The 17,504-nt window shown below is 43.3% G+C and overlaps 1 protein-coding gene across 1 annotated transcript in view; it reads left to right on the plus strand.

Moving 5' to 3' along the window:
- Positions 1-16,143, plus strand: part of p2ry4 (pyrimidinergic receptor P2Y4) — a 53,134-nt gene extending 36,991 nt beyond the window's left edge. The window contains exon 4 of the mRNA XM_037076958.1: positions 14,814-16,143. The gene's annotated coding sequence lies outside the window, so the exon portion shown is untranslated. The remainder of the gene's footprint in view (positions 1-14,813) is intronic.
- The last annotated feature ends 1,361 nt before the right edge of the window (positions 16,144-17,504 follow it).

Here is a 17,504-nt window from a genome sequence, read left to right on the forward strand (position 1 = left end):
TCAGTGACAGTTAGGTGTTTCCTCACTGGCGTTACACCATAACCTGTGCTCCACCTGTGAGTCACAGGTGGAGCACAGGTTATGGGGCGTCCAATAACCTGACTCATTTAGACCACAAACAAAGCCTTCCACCTCTGAGCCTCTGATGATGAGCCAGATTTTTACTTCTTTCCTTCACGTCGTCACAGTTCTGGTTTTGAGCCCTGTCGTGCTGGTGTTTGTATTTTCATCTGGTGAATCGCCTAAAAAAATATATAATGACTTATTTTGAAAAATGGACACAAATGTGGCAGATGTAGCATGTTGAAAAAAAATGTGACATCTACCTGAGTGGCAGCACTGATTACAGAGGTACACGAGTCGCGAGTGAATGACTGACGTGTGTTTTGATGTTGTTTTAAAGAGATGACACACCTGACCAGAACACCTTGTTTAACAACATCCAGTTACAAGAATTAGTCCGACGTATTTATCCAGACTATGCGGGTGTAAATTCATCTCAGTGTACTGCTTTGATATGTTGAAAAGCTGCTCTAGTTACATAACAAAAAATTCTCAAAACAAATATTTCACTTATTCACCCGAATTATCTCCACTTGTTCAGTTTCTTATGCTGGTTTTGTGAAAACAGACAATTTATCTGTAAATTAAATCCGTTTTGGTTTTTATCTCTGATCACAGACAGGAAAGTTATTAGCAACAAGTTTGTTAATCACTTAATTGTTTATCAAAGCTCCCGTTGGTAAGATATTTGATATTTGAGTCAAACATGGATGGAGCCCGATCTGACCTACGATCCCAAACCGCCAGTACACGAGGCGGGAATGAGACTTAAAGTCAAAAATCGTACTGACAGGAGCTTTAAGCAAAAGATGGCTGCATTGTTTCTCACAGTCTCATATCATTTAAAACTGCTAAATAAACACTTGTCTTTATTTTCCGACCTTTGAAGACCAATAATATTAATAATCAAATGTTGTACTTTTTACTCCACTTAATTTATTTGAGAACTCCAGTGACTCCAGATTAAATACTGCATCAAAGTGACAATAACAAATCTTTTAAATGAATGTATTTTATTGACAATCACATTTAAAAACACACATAACAGTTTATACATATACATGTACATACAAGTATAATTTAGTTTACTTGTACTTCTGAGACTTAAATACAGTTAATATAACCTCTTTGTAGATTTTTAATAAAGTACAAAATAATAAAATAAAATAATATTTTAACAAGATATCTTTAGTTTTGAGTAGTGGAATCCATGTAACAGGATCATGTAATCAGGATAAAAACAAAACAAAGTGACTGTATTCTGGTAAAGTTTCAGATAAAAAAAGATTACAGGGGATGCATTCAGTTAAAAAAATGTGACTACTGACAGAACACACTCTCGTTACTGAAATCAAATAAAAAGTCAGTTTATTGAAAATTCTTTTCTCTAGTCTATATTTGCATGTTTGGTATTGAGGTATTCCAAAAGTTACAGAAAGTAATCGAGTGACATTACCTGAATGTACTTTAAGTATTTAGTTACTGTATCGGAATACAAAACACACTCCGTACCGTACTCTTCTACTCATCTTCGATATGCTAAACCCATGAAGCGTCTATTTACTCTCTTTTAAAGAATCGCACATTGTTTTTTTGTTTTGTTTTTTCCGTGGAGAGAAAATCTTCTGCGGCTTCCTCTAACAGTGTCATGGCAGCACGGTGAGATGAGGTTGAGGGGCCACTGCGGGGCAAGGTAGGGCAAGCCTCAGTGGGCACAGCTGTAGCTCACAGTCATTACTGCTCCTCTGCTGCCTCTGAAGAAAAGGGCCGCTCCCGCCACATGGCCACTCTGCCACGCCTGCCCCCCGTCCCCTGCCACACTCACCCAGGGAGGCCTGGTAGTGCCAGGCAGCACCACTCGCAGTTTGCACTCCCGTCACGTGTGGCAGGGCGGTCGAGCAAATCGGAGAGGTGTTGCAGGGTAGGGACAAGGCCCGGGGTGGAGGCAGGGGTGAGGGCTGTAGAGGATGGCTGGGTGTAGAGGTTAAACCAGGGTGGTGGTGGTGGTGGTGGGGGGCTCCGTTCCTTCCTCTCTTATCTCCCGACTGACCATTCTCTTTCCCATCCCCTCCTCCACCCCCTCCACCACCCCCGCCTTCGCTCCCTTTTGTGGCCTGTGCACCTGCAGCCCTTGAGTCTGGGCAATAAAGCTGAAGGATTTGTCTACTGGAGGTTGGAGGAAAAGTGGGGGAATCATTAAGCACGGGGGAACACAAAAGCAACAGGTTCCAGCCGGGGTCGTTTGATATGGTGCTATGCCATATTCCCCCAGCGATGGGCTTGATGTAATGCAGTTTGACACAGGAGGAGTGAGTTTAAGCAGATTTGTGTCCAGATTTACACCCTGCTTGGGTTAGTGTCATTATGAATCAGTTTGATCTGACGCATGATCAGCTTTCAACCTCTGGCGTGCTTTTACTTCCTTTTGGGGGATTACATGTTTGTGAGATGATCTCAGCTGTCCACTTATCTCCAGAAAGGTCAGCAAAACAGTGTTCAGCTGTGTGATGATGCACTTTTTAAAGGGTTTGTAAAGTTTAAAAAGATTCAGGGCAAGATTGAGTAAAACTCAACCCCTAATATGAATAAAATCTAAATGAAGTCACAATCTTGACAAAAATACCTTAAATGGGAGTCAATAGTGAATCTTATTTTGTTAAAAGTAATACATAGAGAAATATAATCCAATTTTATAATTAAAAACATGACACTTACATGGACAATTCTTCATAATACTTCACTTTTAATGCTTTATTTATATTTTGCATTTACTGAATTTATTTAAATACTAAATTCAATGTCAGAGTTTTATTTCTTCACATTGGTGTTGCTTCTTTTACTTAAAGATGTGAGTATTTGTTACAACAGTTTAGTTTCACAGTGAACATTACCTGTAAATGTAAACTAAATGTAAATGACAAACATTGCTCATTGTTATCGGTCATGTTTGGAGGATCTTTTCTCTGTACTGATCTGAATTTTCAGCCTCATTATAACCCCACATTGTGTGTTACAGAAAAAAGATTCCACTGAGTCGTCACTTTGATGCTGCAACACTAAAATGTGAGTTTTACAAACATACATTGTGTAGTTAATGTGTTAAATTCAAAACTAAATGGAGCAGATTGCTTTTGCATACCTAACCTCTTGTTGTTTCTCATGCAAATGCATACAGTAGGTTGTACGTGTCCACGACCTGAATCACTGATTGGACCATTTAAAGCAACAAAATACAACTTCATAAGATTAAGAAAGTTGATCACTGGAAATAATGAATCTTTGGGTCGGACGCCAACACAAAACGCATCTATCCTTCTCCAAGAAGATTCGTTTTGTTGCTTTAAAGTAACTTGAAAATACATTAGAAGGTGTTGCTTTTTGAAATCACTTTGGATGTTTTATTAGCTGATGTAGGTGTTCAGAATTAAACACACGGTGGCAGAGCACTGGTTGTGATTACAGTTCCCCTGTGGGAGAGCTGGTTTTATACTCATAAACCCACATGAAGGTAAGTGTGCGCTAGTTTTCCACCACGCTGAAATAATGTTTGAATGAAAGTGGAATATATATAGGCAGAGTAAAATTGTTCTCAGCCATGTTCTGTGGAGTCTCTGTTCAATTCCCCACCTGTTGTAATGTTCAGTCATGTAGAACTTTTCTCTCACCCGTTGCATGCCAGACCCCCCACATTGTAAATCGGCGCAGAGGGAAAAAGATTCAGCTCTTTCAGAGTGCGACCATGAAGGCAGAGGAAATCACTCTAAACGGTCTTAATTCTGCCATTAGATGAGAGGGAGCGCCGAGGGGATTGGCTGGCCCTATGCTCCATATTCACAGAAGCAGGATGAGGCTGGGAAGCCTGCTGAGAAAATGGTGTCGTAATCAGGAGCCGGCAGTTCTGCCTGATCAGGTACACTAGCCCCTCTTCTCCTTTCCTCAGACCCCCCCCTCATCCCACCTCCTCCTCCTCCTCCTCCACCCCGTCATTTCTCTTCCCTTCCCCTGCCCCGTAAGGAGATCCTAATAAGAGTTTGGACGTACTGAGCTCCTCTTATGTGAGGACCTGGCAGGAGGGAACAGAGATGAGGCCTGAGGTGGGGGTTGAAGCTGGAGGTACAGAGTGGTGGTGGTGGTGGTGGTGGTGGTTGGGATGGTGGTGTAGGGGGGAGCTCGTTTTTTTTTTTTTTGTTCCCACATTTGATTATTCAGGTTGGCTGAACTAAATTCTAAACCCATAAAATTCGTATCCCCTCTGGGGGACCATTTGCATATATTTCAGTGCCCCCTCCCTCACATCCCAATTCCCCTTTTTTCTCAGAAAGTGAAAGAGAGGGCGAAGCAACCAGGCCTGTCTAGGCTTTAAGATGTCACCGTGGTGTGAAATATGGGCGAACAAGCAAGGTCTTTGAAACTCAAACTAACCCCCCACCAGCGCCTGAGCTGCTGCCACACACACATATACACACACCCAGTCGTCCTGTTGCCCTCCACTGGTTGCTATCCTTAAATAGGAATTAAATTTCAGTGTGGTGACACGTTCTGCAACTTTATTCTCAACTTCCTGCACCTGTGATTTCTCAACGATCGCAGTGTGCTGCGGTATCTGTTGACAGTTCCACTGAGTCACAGAGAAGGAGGCTGCTCTTGTTACAGTCTGGTGTCTCTAGTGTTTTTATGTTTGTGTTCAATTATTACTTTTGAGCTCACTTTCGCACACGTGGACTCATCTGTCTCTCAGCTGTGTATGTGCAGCTATTTACAGAATAACATAAGCTGCGACATTGCCATTGTGTCAGCGAGGCAAGCTGCTGGCGGCCAGGACGAGTTCCAAATATTTGATAAACATGTCAAAGCCTGGACTTGTAAGTATGCCAGTTTTACTCTTACCGTCGTCGATGTAGGGGGATTAATTTTCGCACAAAAATGCTCTGAAGCCAGGTCTTAAAATTCCGTTTAGGATGTGTGCACTCGGCAGCATGAAGATGAAGGGGAACACACATGTAGCTGGGCAACACAGAGGCGAGCTGGATGAAGGCAGGACTCCACATCACCAGTCAGCCATAAGAGACACCTGTTCGTTTGTTTGGGCAGTGAACTCGAGGTTTTGTTTTTCACCGTGCCAGCCAGGCCCGCTGGCACTGGTTTTACTGCCCATCTGTATGGACGGGCGAAGTTAGACGATGGTCTTTGAAATGGAGGAGGGTGGTGGTGGTGGTGGTGTGGGGGGAGTTGATACTTGATGGCATTTTGGTCACATGGGGCGAGTTGCTGTCATCCTTTAACCCTCCCCCCTGGACCCCTTTTCCCTCCCCCTCCCCGTGCCCACTCCCTGGTGCACAGGCAGAATGCAGTGTCAGGAGGGTGAGCACTGAGCGCCCATTGTGTGTGCTAACCAAAGCGGAATGCCCGGGTGACAAAAGGGGGAGGAGTGGGCTCAGGGCATACAAAGCCAGGGGGAGGAGAGGGTTGGAGGAGGATGAGGAAGAGGAGGGGAGGGAAGGAGAAGGGGGAGGGGGGGGCAATCTGCTGGGGGCTAAATAGACCCACTCAGCCCCCAAAACTCGAGGCACCCTAAAAATCCTCTCCCACCCACCCCCCCTCTGGCTTCTCACCCTCACCAGGCCTCCCTGTACAGTACCCAGGCTGCTGGAAGTCACCCGCCTGTTTCCCAGCGGAGCGAACAACGAGAGAACGAATGAACTCTCAAACTATTAAAGTGTCGGTTTTGGTGTAATGACTCAGAGCCCTGAGGTCTAAAACAGGATGTATTTGCCAGCTGTAGCCATGGTTCCCAACCTCTGTCATCAGTCAGGGATGTCCTGTAAGCCCCACGTATCACACTCAGATGTTTACAAAACTGACTGGGAATTCTTCGCCGCAACATTTTGGGAAAGTTTCAGGAAAAATAACATCAATATTTTATCAGACATAGAAACATACGTATTCACTTTTCACCTCTTTCTGTTGTCGTGTGAATGACTTTTCTCACGATTACGTGTGACGGCGTATCCATGTTTGTGTGTCCGGGGGGGGGGTGGGGGCACATGTGCATGTGCTCACCTGCCTACTCTAGAAGCTGAGAGCAACTTAGTCTGTGTAGTATCGCACGTCAAAGCCAGCCTCTCAACTCCCACACAGGACCTGGGGCAAGAGTGCGGCCACTTTAAAACACATGAGACAAACCCTGAATTAACTCTCTCTCTCTCTCTCTCTCTCTTTTTTTTTTTTGAGTACAGATATAACTCCGGCAGATGCAAGTAGGAGCAGATCCACTTTGAACAGGGAGCTAACAGCTGCAGGACCTTGGCACTTTTGATGGCTGTGTCAGAATTGGATGTTAAATCTCCCTTTGAATCTCTTTTCAGAGCCATGAGCTGAAGTCTGACGCTTCAACATTAAAAGTGTTTCAGAGCAATAACTTTCTCAGGTATCATTGCAGCTTGCATCATTAGCATCCCTTTGGCTACGATGTTTATGAACTTGGAGTAGTAAAGTTTGTGCTGATAGACTCTGCCAACAAATTTATTACAGTCGGAAAACAAGGATCCAAGACTTTGATTATCTTTAAAGTCTTTCCAGCAGTACTTATTATGGTTTATTTATTTATTTATCATGAAATCCTTTATGTTATTATCTACGTTAATTCCCATTTTGTATGTATTTCTTGGCTTTATGCCTCAAATTTGGTTATTTATCATATCAACTGATGGTTTTGTTTGAGGCTTCATCCATCAGATGGGTTAAATTTGGTGTAGCGTGTTCAACCAAAGCAAAAGTGGAAGTAAAATCAAATGGATGTTATTCCTTAAAGATCTTAGTTGACGTTTCAAAGTGACTCGTTGGAGACGTTATATTCATGCCCTGATGCACCACCCAGGTGTGGATGCTTCCAGTGCCAGTGAAGCCACAGGGTCACTGTGAGGAGGCCTTTCTGTCCCCTGTCGTCCTTCCTCTTTTTTCCCAAAATGATGAGCGGGCAGATCAAAGGGGACGCTCTAAAGAAAACTCTTAATGGTGACCCTCCTCCTCCTCCCTGCTTCTTTCTCCCACTCCCCTCATATGCACACTTAACATCTGAACTCCCTCCTTCTTTCATTCATGCAGACCTCAGCTTTTCCCGTCAGATTTACATACGCCGCTGCGGGGCGAACGGTAGCTTCCCGTTTTATCTGTGCTGAGTTCATAGGAAGTAGCTTGCTGAGTTGTTTTGGTTAGTGTGTTGTTAGTGAAACACAGAGGGTCAAATGCAAGCCTCGGGGGCACGTCGAGGTCACAGAGTAAACCTGGCAAGGTCGATCCCAGCACCTTTGTGATCCAACACAAAGTGTGTTTTGGTGGCTGTGTGTGTGTGTGTGTGTGTGCACGCGCGCTGGCCTGCCCCGTGTGCTCATGCATGTATGCACATCAGTCAGGTGAGTTTGTGCTGTCTGTGCGGGTGCAGTCAGAGCCTCTCCATCAGTGCTGACTCCGGCAGCCATCATTGTTCTCGAGCTGTAAATCACCCTGCTGCAATCAGGGCCCTGATCTAGGCTTCTCTGAGCCCTCTCCACTCCAGATGATTCCCCTCCTGATTGGCCTAACTGGACTCCTGTCTGTGGTGGCAGATTAGCATGGATTGTTTTTTCCCTGTGGCATACAGATTGGGCCATGTTAGCATTCACACCTCCACACAGCGCATAAAAAAAAAGTCCTCTCTGTGGAGGAAAACCAGATTTCACTCACAGCTTTGATAACTTTCCGAGGAGCAGAAGAAATTCAGGTGGCACCTGACAAAATAATGAATTTTCAATGACATGACACTGACAGTGTATCCTAGAGGTGTTGATTTAAGTTAATTTGAAGCCTTACACCAGTTTCACACCAAAGCTAGCGTGTGGATGTAAAATGTTAACCCACTTTAAAAAAGGTTTTACTCCTTTCTCATTGCCAGTAGATGAGTTTGCCTTTTTGTTAGTTTTTCCTTGACGTGTCACCTTGAACTGACACAAATGCGCTGGAAAAAACAGTAAACAGCAGATCACGTATGATCAGACCATACTGACAAGATGTTAAACTCATTTTAAAAAAAGGTTTTTTTCTCTGAATTAGACATGTTTGTTTGTCCAGAGCTGATGATGGAGGTTGTTAAGGATTGAGATGTCTTGCTTGTTTTGCTTCAGTCTCTCTTTTAAACTCAACAACAATTGAATGATATTTGAGCGCCGCTTGAACGGCGCATCATTGCGTCATGCTGGAGAAAGAGTTTGCAGCCGATTGGTGCTGGAGCAGATAAACACCCGAGACAGCTGTGGAGTCGTTTGACCTTGGATTGAATACCGATTGTACCCTTTTCCCACTGAAGACAAAGGCCAAATGATAGTGAGTGTTAGTTGGTTTTTGTGTTCAGGGTGAATGGTGTATTAATATGTGTTGTCGCCATTGTATAATGAATAAATGAAGGTATTTCTGTTAATTAGCCCCTCAGCTGGTTTGTATAAGGGTTCATTCACAAGAACTTCTATTTATTTGATGGTATATTGATGTAGTAGAGCTGCTGTAACTTGATTTCACTCAGTATCAGTACAACTTTTCAGAGTGTCCTGGGTACATATATCAAAAACAGACAACAAGGCAATTCAAGTATAATCAATACAAATTATTAATCTAGTTAACAATGATTTTTGGCCTTTGTGGGATCAGCTGATATTATTTATACCTACTGCAGCCAACTGCTGGGGTCATTTATTGTCCCAGTGGGGGACGATTTGCCTGAGCACCCTGTCAGCAGCAATCAGGGAGTGACCAATGGTTAGGAAGGGCCGGTCCATGGCCTCCCATTGAGAGAGGCCTGCTTATCTGTCAGTATCTACAAAGTCATTATGGGAACGACAGCGACCTGTGATAGGATGCCATGAGCGGTGTGACAGTGAGACTTGTAGGCCCATCATCACGGTTGGGATCCCACATCTATGTTTCAATATGAACAAGTGAGATAAATCATGTTTCTATGTCCTCAAAATCTTCATTGTTGCTGATGTAGCGCTTACATGAATACTGCGTGTGTCAAGATCAGAGAGTCTCGTCTTATTGATCATTCTTGGCACTAAATTCTAGAGTATGGGTTGAAGGCAAAACACGCACACACACACACACACACACACACACACACACACACACACACACACACACACACCACTTGCTTTGTCTCCCTTTTTTTGAGGGGCAGCGAATCAAATCCTCCCCAAAATCAATTTCCATTCAAAGAGAGTTTCGACCACAAAGGCCTTTCTCAAGACATCATCGAGACACGTCTTGAGGAAGGTCTTTGTGACTGAAATGTTGACGTTTTTTTCTCTTTTTTTTTTTTTTAATAAAAAAAGTGCAGAGGTAACGAGTGTGTGCGGGAATCACTCCTTTCATTGGAAATCTGGATACTACAGGGCCCAAAGTGTCAAATTGCACCTTGGGAATCATTGGGCACAGACTGCTGCTACGTTTTGACTGAGATTTTCATGCACGGTTGTTCATCTGTTGGACCGATGATTGAGAGAGTTTCATACATTCTCTGCATTCATTCCCTGACTCAGGCAACTATGGGAAAAATGAATGGGATTTTTTTTTTTTTTTCAACTTCCCGGGGCGACCACACAGTTATGTTTTCATGGAGGCGGTCATTGTGTTGGCCTCATGGAATCCTGGTGACATCACAGTGATTTCAGGCTCTGTGTGTTTTAGTGATCACGGGGATCACAGGCCTCAAGTGTTGATCCTTACAGTGGGTGACAGACGTGACTAAAGAGTGACAGAGACGGTCAGGAAAAAGTTATGAATTCTGGTCAGAGATGTGTTCGTGGCGGAGAGGAGAGAATGCCTTAAAAGGTCAAAGCATCAGCAATGCTTCATGTTTCACGTGGACCCTGATTAAGTCCAAATGTGTGATAGATAGGAAAGGTGTAATGGTTTGATATTGGTGTGTTGTGCCTTTACCAGAGAGCTTTCAGTAAAGAGATGAGGGGAAATTAGTAACAAAGCTCTTCAGCCGGATACAAACTAAGGGATGTTGCGGTTCAAGGTCGGTGCCTTAATCCCCCCTGGTCACCACCATGACATCCTCTACACATATCCAGCTGATTTGAACATGTGCTTGACAACATGATTGTAAAAGAAACATTTTGTAATACTGAGCTAAACAGTCCTCACATGTAAAATTGAACCATGCACTGTTTTGCTTAACTGGATCCACAAGAAAGAACACAGAAGAAACAAAGCTAGAGTGAACTGCCCATACTAGCTGCTCTGTGAGGCCTGTTATGTTCCCCACTGCTGGTTTAGAGTTGTGTGAGCATGCTGCCATTTGCCAGTTAGCATTAGCCGCAGTTGAGGTTGATGAGGGTGTCATTAGTATTGCAGGTACCAACCTGAAAATCTGCACTCGACGAAACGCCGTCGCCAACAGGATTCATCCTCTCACATCGGTGTCTTCAATAACTGCAAACATCAGTTTCTTAATTCAGTCAAGTGAAGGTGTAGCCTGAGCTGCTGTCTCAAAGCACATTTACTCAAGTCCTGTTGCCTTTACTTAAGATACTTAACACTTCCAGACTGACTTCCTTAAAGGGGCACTGCGTAGTTTTGAGGGAAGAAATCAAACTCAGAATTTTAATATTTACATTATTAATGAGGTTATGATACAAACTCAGAAATGTTTATTTTTTCAATAACCAAATAAACAAGCTGCTCTCTGAGGAAAATAAGGTTCCCGAACAGAGTTTGAAGCCAGAAAGGTGGCAGGGTCAGTCACATATAGACAAAGTGAAACAGTATGAAATTGTGTTGTCATTTAATGTCAGTTTGTTCATTCTGTTTATTCAGTCATTAAAACATAAATAGGATATTTATTTAGTTTGTGTGGGCACAATTAAAAACAGTTCATGAAGATTTTTCTCCTCTGATTAAAATTTCTTTCACAAGGTGTGTACTGCACCTTTAAAACGTGAAGAAAACCCCAAAACATGACCAGTACAGTGAGAATATTTCAATAGGAGTCAACATTTTAAAAGAATGTGTCAGAGCTGCAGAATTTTGCAACAACAAAGGATAAGGCGGATCACTATTACAAACGCTACAATCAAAATACATCCTGATTTCAGAAATGACTTGAAACAGGTACAGCAAGTTTTATTTTGTTGTAAACAAGTTGAGAGAAGAACCCAGCAGTGGCAGTGTCTATCTGTTTTATATGTCATCAGAAAATAACACTTTAGCGACTCAGCGACAGACAAAACTGCCAAAGTTTCTGCTCAAGCGAACAATGACAGAGGATGCTGAGGACAAACGTGTCACTGACTTAAGTTATGAATCAAAGCCAGCGAGAGTGAAAGAGAGGGAAATTGCCTCTGGTGTACATATCCTCACGTCTGATAATCCCGCCTCATGTGTCTGAGCGAGACTCTCTTGACATGGGCGTAATGGTAATTATGGTGATTTACGACTCGTTCCTCCAGTTGCTACCATTATATCACATGGGCTGTGTGTGCTTTTTTTTACGGGAAAGCCGCTGAGTGGCTCTTCATAATTCTCTGAAATGAGAAAAGGCCTCGCTTTGATTTGGACCAACTGTACGTTTATTTGCCCACTCGAAGCAGGTTTTTGTGTGCGCACTGGCCCTTGCTTGCACGATAAAGGCGGCTTTCTCACGCTTGATTGTGCACTCGAGTGTTTGCCCAATACTCACATGTGTATGTGTTGACGCATTATGTGTGTGTTTGCTTATTGTGTGTGTGTGTTTACCTTTGCAGGGTGGGGCGTGGGGTCCGAGGGGGGTGGACGGCCGACGAGTTGGGTGGGTTGGTGTTTGGACCTCATCTCCCAGGAAGCTCTCTGTGCTCCAGAAACCTGAGCTCCAGCCTGTTAAGACAATGAGAGGAACACGTGAGACTCTGGCACATGGTGGCTAGGGTTACCTGCTCGCTCTGCCTTGCTCTGAACTTTTGGCCCTCGGAGCAAAACCTCCCCACCCTTACGACTCCTGCCTCGCTCCACCTGCCTCCCTGCTCCCTGTCCACCCTTTACTCGGCCCCTCCCTTTATTCTGCACAGTCCTGTTCTTCCTCGAATCGTTTCTGCTTGACAGGTTTGTGTCCTACATGCTGCAACTCTTTATTTCAGCTGCTTGTGTACCTGTGTCCCTTACTTCTATTTTTCACTGTCTCACAAGTCGTCATCGCTAACGAGGCACTGAGTGAAGCTATCATCGACAGAATTCCTCAGTTTTTTTTTCCTTTTCGTGTTTGCGTGTTTACCGTCTGTCTCACCAGACAAAAGGCCGTCTCGGCCTCCGCCATCAGATCTCCATCCATCCACAGTCCATAGGTGAACTCCACCTTCCACCAGCCAGGCAAACCTGACTTTCAAGTCTCCCACCCACATCTATTGGACTGCTGTCCTCTCACCTGTGCAAATATGAAAGAGAGCGAGAGATGGAGAGAGGGAGGGTGGAAAAGAGTGAAATGGAAAGATATCCCCGCCTTTGGTTACTGGGTGGGGCGCAGCAAAGAATACCGCACAGCTGAGCAAACCTCCATAGCCATAGGACTTCACCTGTACACTCTCCCCTGTTTTCTCTCTTAATCCATTCTCTCTTTCTGTAACCGGCCCCACAGCGATAGTGCGCTAAGGCGTTCTTTTATGGCCACTGAATAGAGATTTCCTTTGAGGTTATGGAGTTGATACACTCTCCACCGTCACTTTTGTGTGCCGTGGTCACAATGCAGAGTGATATGCTGCCTTAGGGGACACATACTCTCTTTAGAAGTGTTCCCGTGTAGGTGTGCGTATTATCCGGATATCAGTCAGGAAATCCTTTTATCTAACGATATCCGCTAGCAGAAGTTTGACTTAATTTTGGAAATGTAACACATAATCTTGACTAAACGACACTAAACCAGCTTGATGAGTGAGGAGCAGCAGCTGGTGATACGGATGGCAACATGTTTAAAGGACGAGTCTCAAAAAAAACAAAACAATTCAGTCATTTTCTGCTCATGCCCATACCGAGGGAAGGTTTTCATAGGGCACAAAACATTTCTGGAGATTCATAGTGAAACAGTGCAGTCGCGGCATTGTCTGAAACAACTGCAGTTAATGGGGATTTGTTTTAAAGGCGCAGTATGCAAGAATTGGCCACCTATCGAATCCATACTCAAGACAAATAGGGGGCAGGATATCACCAGAGTAACCACTAATTGCTGATGTTTGCTTGTTAGCTGAATCAGCTGTGCAGCTGGTGATTGATTTTGAAGCACTGGTGAAGTGTTGATCCTTAGCATAGTAACTTCTGTAGATATCTCATGAACATGATACTTATTCACATTCTGTGGAACATTTTAATCATTTTTTGAATGTTTTCATCTAAAATTTGTACATTTTGCACCTTTAAAATGGGAAAACACAACCAAAGAACTAAATCCAAATGTCCGGACTTCACTGCACTTGCAGACTTTGCAGGCATGTTCGTGGGAAGACTGCGAGTCTTGAGGGCCAAACTCACAGGTCATCCAGTCCACAATGGCCCTGAAGTGGACTCTCTGCAGCAGACTTCCCTGATTTAGATTCACACACAGATTCTCCACAATTCACTGCAATACGGCTAGGACATTGTAGAACTTATGTTAAATGTGTAAAACAATTACTTTATCATAACGTTTTGTCATTTTTAGGCAAAAAATAATATTCAGCCGCGTCATAATACAGAAATTTTTAAAAGTACAGACTGTAGAGGCAATCAAAATGCATTTTTATTATTGTAGTCTTTAGGGCGGTCTGTCAGGGGCTTATATATCGCCTTGCATTCTCGTGCACTTACAGACACGACAGGATGACAGTGAGCACGTCACGATCTGGAGGATGGAAATTTGTGTTCAGCCGAACTGATTTGAGAAGACATTATTTACAGCCTTGATGCGACGCGCGCTAACGCTTGTAGGTGAGCAACTACAGTGAAGATTTTGGTTTAAAAAACGGTGTAGACGACGTCTTTTCAAATGAATCTGACATCTCTGGGATTCTGGAGGTTTGGATTAGGCCGGATGAGCAGTTCTTTTCAGTTGTTTTCATTTTAAAACAAGTCCCCATCTACTTCTGCTGTTCAGGAGAATGTGTCGTAACCCTGATTTTTTAAGAAAAAGAGCACCACAAACACATTTCGCACACATTCCTGAAACGCGTGACTGCTGGAATACAATGTGTTCATCAGCGGCGATGTGCCTGGCTGAAATGTCGGAGCAAAGCAAAGACACCCCACATGCTTGAGGAGAGAGAAATGTGTTGATATGAATCTGAACGGAGACATGAAAGAAGCAAAATCACCAAATTGCATCGGGTGGAAATGCCACCCAGGTGAGGAAGTAGATAGCGTTTGCATATATACATAGTTCTGGGTTTTAGCAGGTTAACTGGGATTTAAGTGCTTTTTTTTTGTTTGTTTTTTTTGCTGCCTTGCTGTTCAGCGCGTTTTAATGACTTAACTGCGCCCGAGTTGACTGGACCTGTGTTTGGTTTTGAAGCTGCCAGGAGTTTTTTTTTTTTTTATTGATGCTGAGGTAAAATTGAAGCATATCACATGAAGGCAGGCAGACTCTCACACTTACTTGCTGTTCTGCCACTCTTCCCTCTCTCTCTCTCTCTCTCTCTCTCTCTCTCTCTCTCTCTCTCTCTCTTTCTATCCCTCTCTCTCTCTCTCTCTTTCTATCCCTCTCTCTTTCTCCTCTGCAGGTTTGGGCCTGAAAGACGTGCCAGACCTGCTGCCAAAGCATCGGCCTCCACCTCACCCTGCAGACATGGATGAACACACGCATGCATACACAGACACGCACACAAACTCACACACACACACTGTGAAAACCTTTGCATTTCTCTCGCACGTCTTTCCAAGCATGTAAACATACTTTACTTCCTCATATTTACATATATGTCCAACACTCATATCTGCACCAGCCCCTCTGCTGCGCACCCACAAACACACACATTCTTGCTATTTCCACACTCCGTCTATCTCCGTCTGTGATGACGCAGCCGACTCTGTGCTTTCATGCCTCGTGTCAGACGTAGACACCGATCGGGCCACATTCACACGGCCTTCCGTGTCGCAAACGTAAACACACGCGTGTGTTCGCTTTGCCAGTTGATTCTCAGGCATGTCCTATTTTTAAAACGGTGAGCACACCTACACACATTCTCCCATGCTTGGTCACACCCACCGCGGCCCAGGTAAGACTCTCCTCGTCTCAGAAGAACACCCTGCACAGTTGTAAGTCAGGGGAAAATTAGTCAGGTAAATCTTGACACCTGACACTAGTGGTCTCTCTTTAAGGTTGTGTGCAGCACCGCCTCCATACTTAATGGTACAGCACCTACTGATTATTGCATGCTCTGAGCTAGTCTCATAATTGCACAGCACATACCTGTCCGGGGTGTAAGCCCATCCGCTGAACATGGGGCCCCTCTGGTACACGGTGCATGGTAATGCCACAACTGGGTGAGGCAGCCTCACATGTGTCATTTAGTGTCAGCCCCCCGATTCTCATGTCCTAAAAGTTGTAAAGATTTTCAACCAGCGGATTTTTATGAAAATATTTGATTTTCAAATAACCAGTAACCAATAACCAGGATCTCAGCGGCTTTAGACAATACTGACAACACCAATCCGGCCTTTAAACTTTAAGTCCTGATGGTTTTTTTCGACAGTCCTCTGGCACGTGAATCAGTGCTCATTTCTGTGGTTGTTTTCATGACTTCTGAATGAGTCACGGTGTTTGGTCGATCGTGACACATGCGATACGCGGTCAGTTGTCTGTGACCACAGGAGCTTTGTAAATATCACTTCGGACGGCTCTTTTGAAGTTATTCTGGGTGATGCGTTTTATTTTTTTTTTTATCAATCAGTCTCTCCTTTAACTTTCAAATCAGATACCTTGCTTATCTAGGTGTCGTGTAAGATTATATCAGTAGGTGGTTTTGGCTCCATTGCTCGTCATACAGTTGCAAAATTGCTCCAAAACACCCAAGCTCATCCATGTTTACTCTAATAAATAATTGTATATAACATGTAATTAATATACTGTATCTAATGTCTGGGCATTAGGTCTTCACTCTCATGTGGCCATGGGGACGAATTCATACCGTTAAACTTCTTTAAACGTCTGGGTAAGATGCTGAATGTACCTCGACGAAGAAGTACAGGGAAAGCAGAGTTAGTTATTGGTATTATTTAAGAATGGACGAGAGAGTTAGAAATAAACCAATAAAGACCAACAGAGAGGTCAAACTAAACTCAATTCAGAGTTTTCATCTGCTCGTTGTAGGCAGGAGCAGACTGGAATGAGGAGTGGTGACAGAAGATTGTCACACGAGTCCTGTGCTGCTCTGAATGCATTCATGTAATCATATATTATCAAACACATAATTCATTTCATGCGCTGAAAGCACTGACGTAACTGTATTATGGAACATACAGTTCATTACAGGTAAACAGCAGCGAGGCCACAGCGCTGACAACGCAGGTTTAACTAGACATGTTTGATGCTCTCCAGGCCCGTTATTGATTTCTATTTAATGTGTTTTTTCCTTTTCTTTTTTTTTTTTTTTAATTCCAATGCCCTTTAAGGACCATCACATGAACTTCCCTTGTATAAGTATCTGCCTAAAACAAACAAGCTAAAATCTAAATGATTGTATTGTTTGCTCGCTCATATTTTAACAAAAGTGGATTTTTTCGTATTAGGACATTAGATTGTGACAGTGTGGATTACGTTTATACAAAAAAAGACGAGAATTAATGTTTCAAAGAAGTAAGAAAAAGGAAACATAACAGAGCTGTGCCTTTATTTTCTCAAGCAGTTTACAGCAGGAAACAGAATAAAACCCTCTGCGTCTGCTTTTCAGTTCAGTTTAGTCCAGCTTTTTTTCGGGCAATCTTGTATAGATGCACAGACAGAGAAATAACAACTGTGACAAAAAAAATCTGTTGACTGAAGAGGTGATGGCTGAAGCTTTAGCATGTGTTACCTTCCCTCTTTTACGTATCGTACCAGCAGCTCCTACTTAAGTAGTCATGAATGACCCAAAACTTTAGATTAACAAATTCTTCCTGTCATCATTTACATTTGAGATTTGCTTACCACCTTATTTAAAATCAGAATGTTCTTTTCTTTATGTTTGTCCCGACCCTTGTTTTGTTAGACATACCTGCTCCCTTGAGTTCCTACGGACTCTTTCTTATTTCAAACAAACTCTGCACTGAGTTAGGAAGCGAGTTATTTTGTGCTTTGTACATCATCTGGGCAGTTTTATGATCAACTAGATCAAAACAATTGTAAGTAAATATTAAGTGCAATGATCGGTTCATAATAATCTGATTAGAAGTGGTGGTATAGTGTGGCTGGGACATGAGATCAACAGTGGATT

Source organism: Acanthopagrus latus, chromosome 18, assembly GCF_904848185.1.
Source record: "Acanthopagrus latus isolate v.2019 chromosome 18, fAcaLat1.1, whole genome shotgun sequence".
NCBI classification, from domain to species: domain Eukaryota; kingdom Metazoa; phylum Chordata; class Actinopteri; order Spariformes; family Sparidae; genus Acanthopagrus; species Acanthopagrus latus.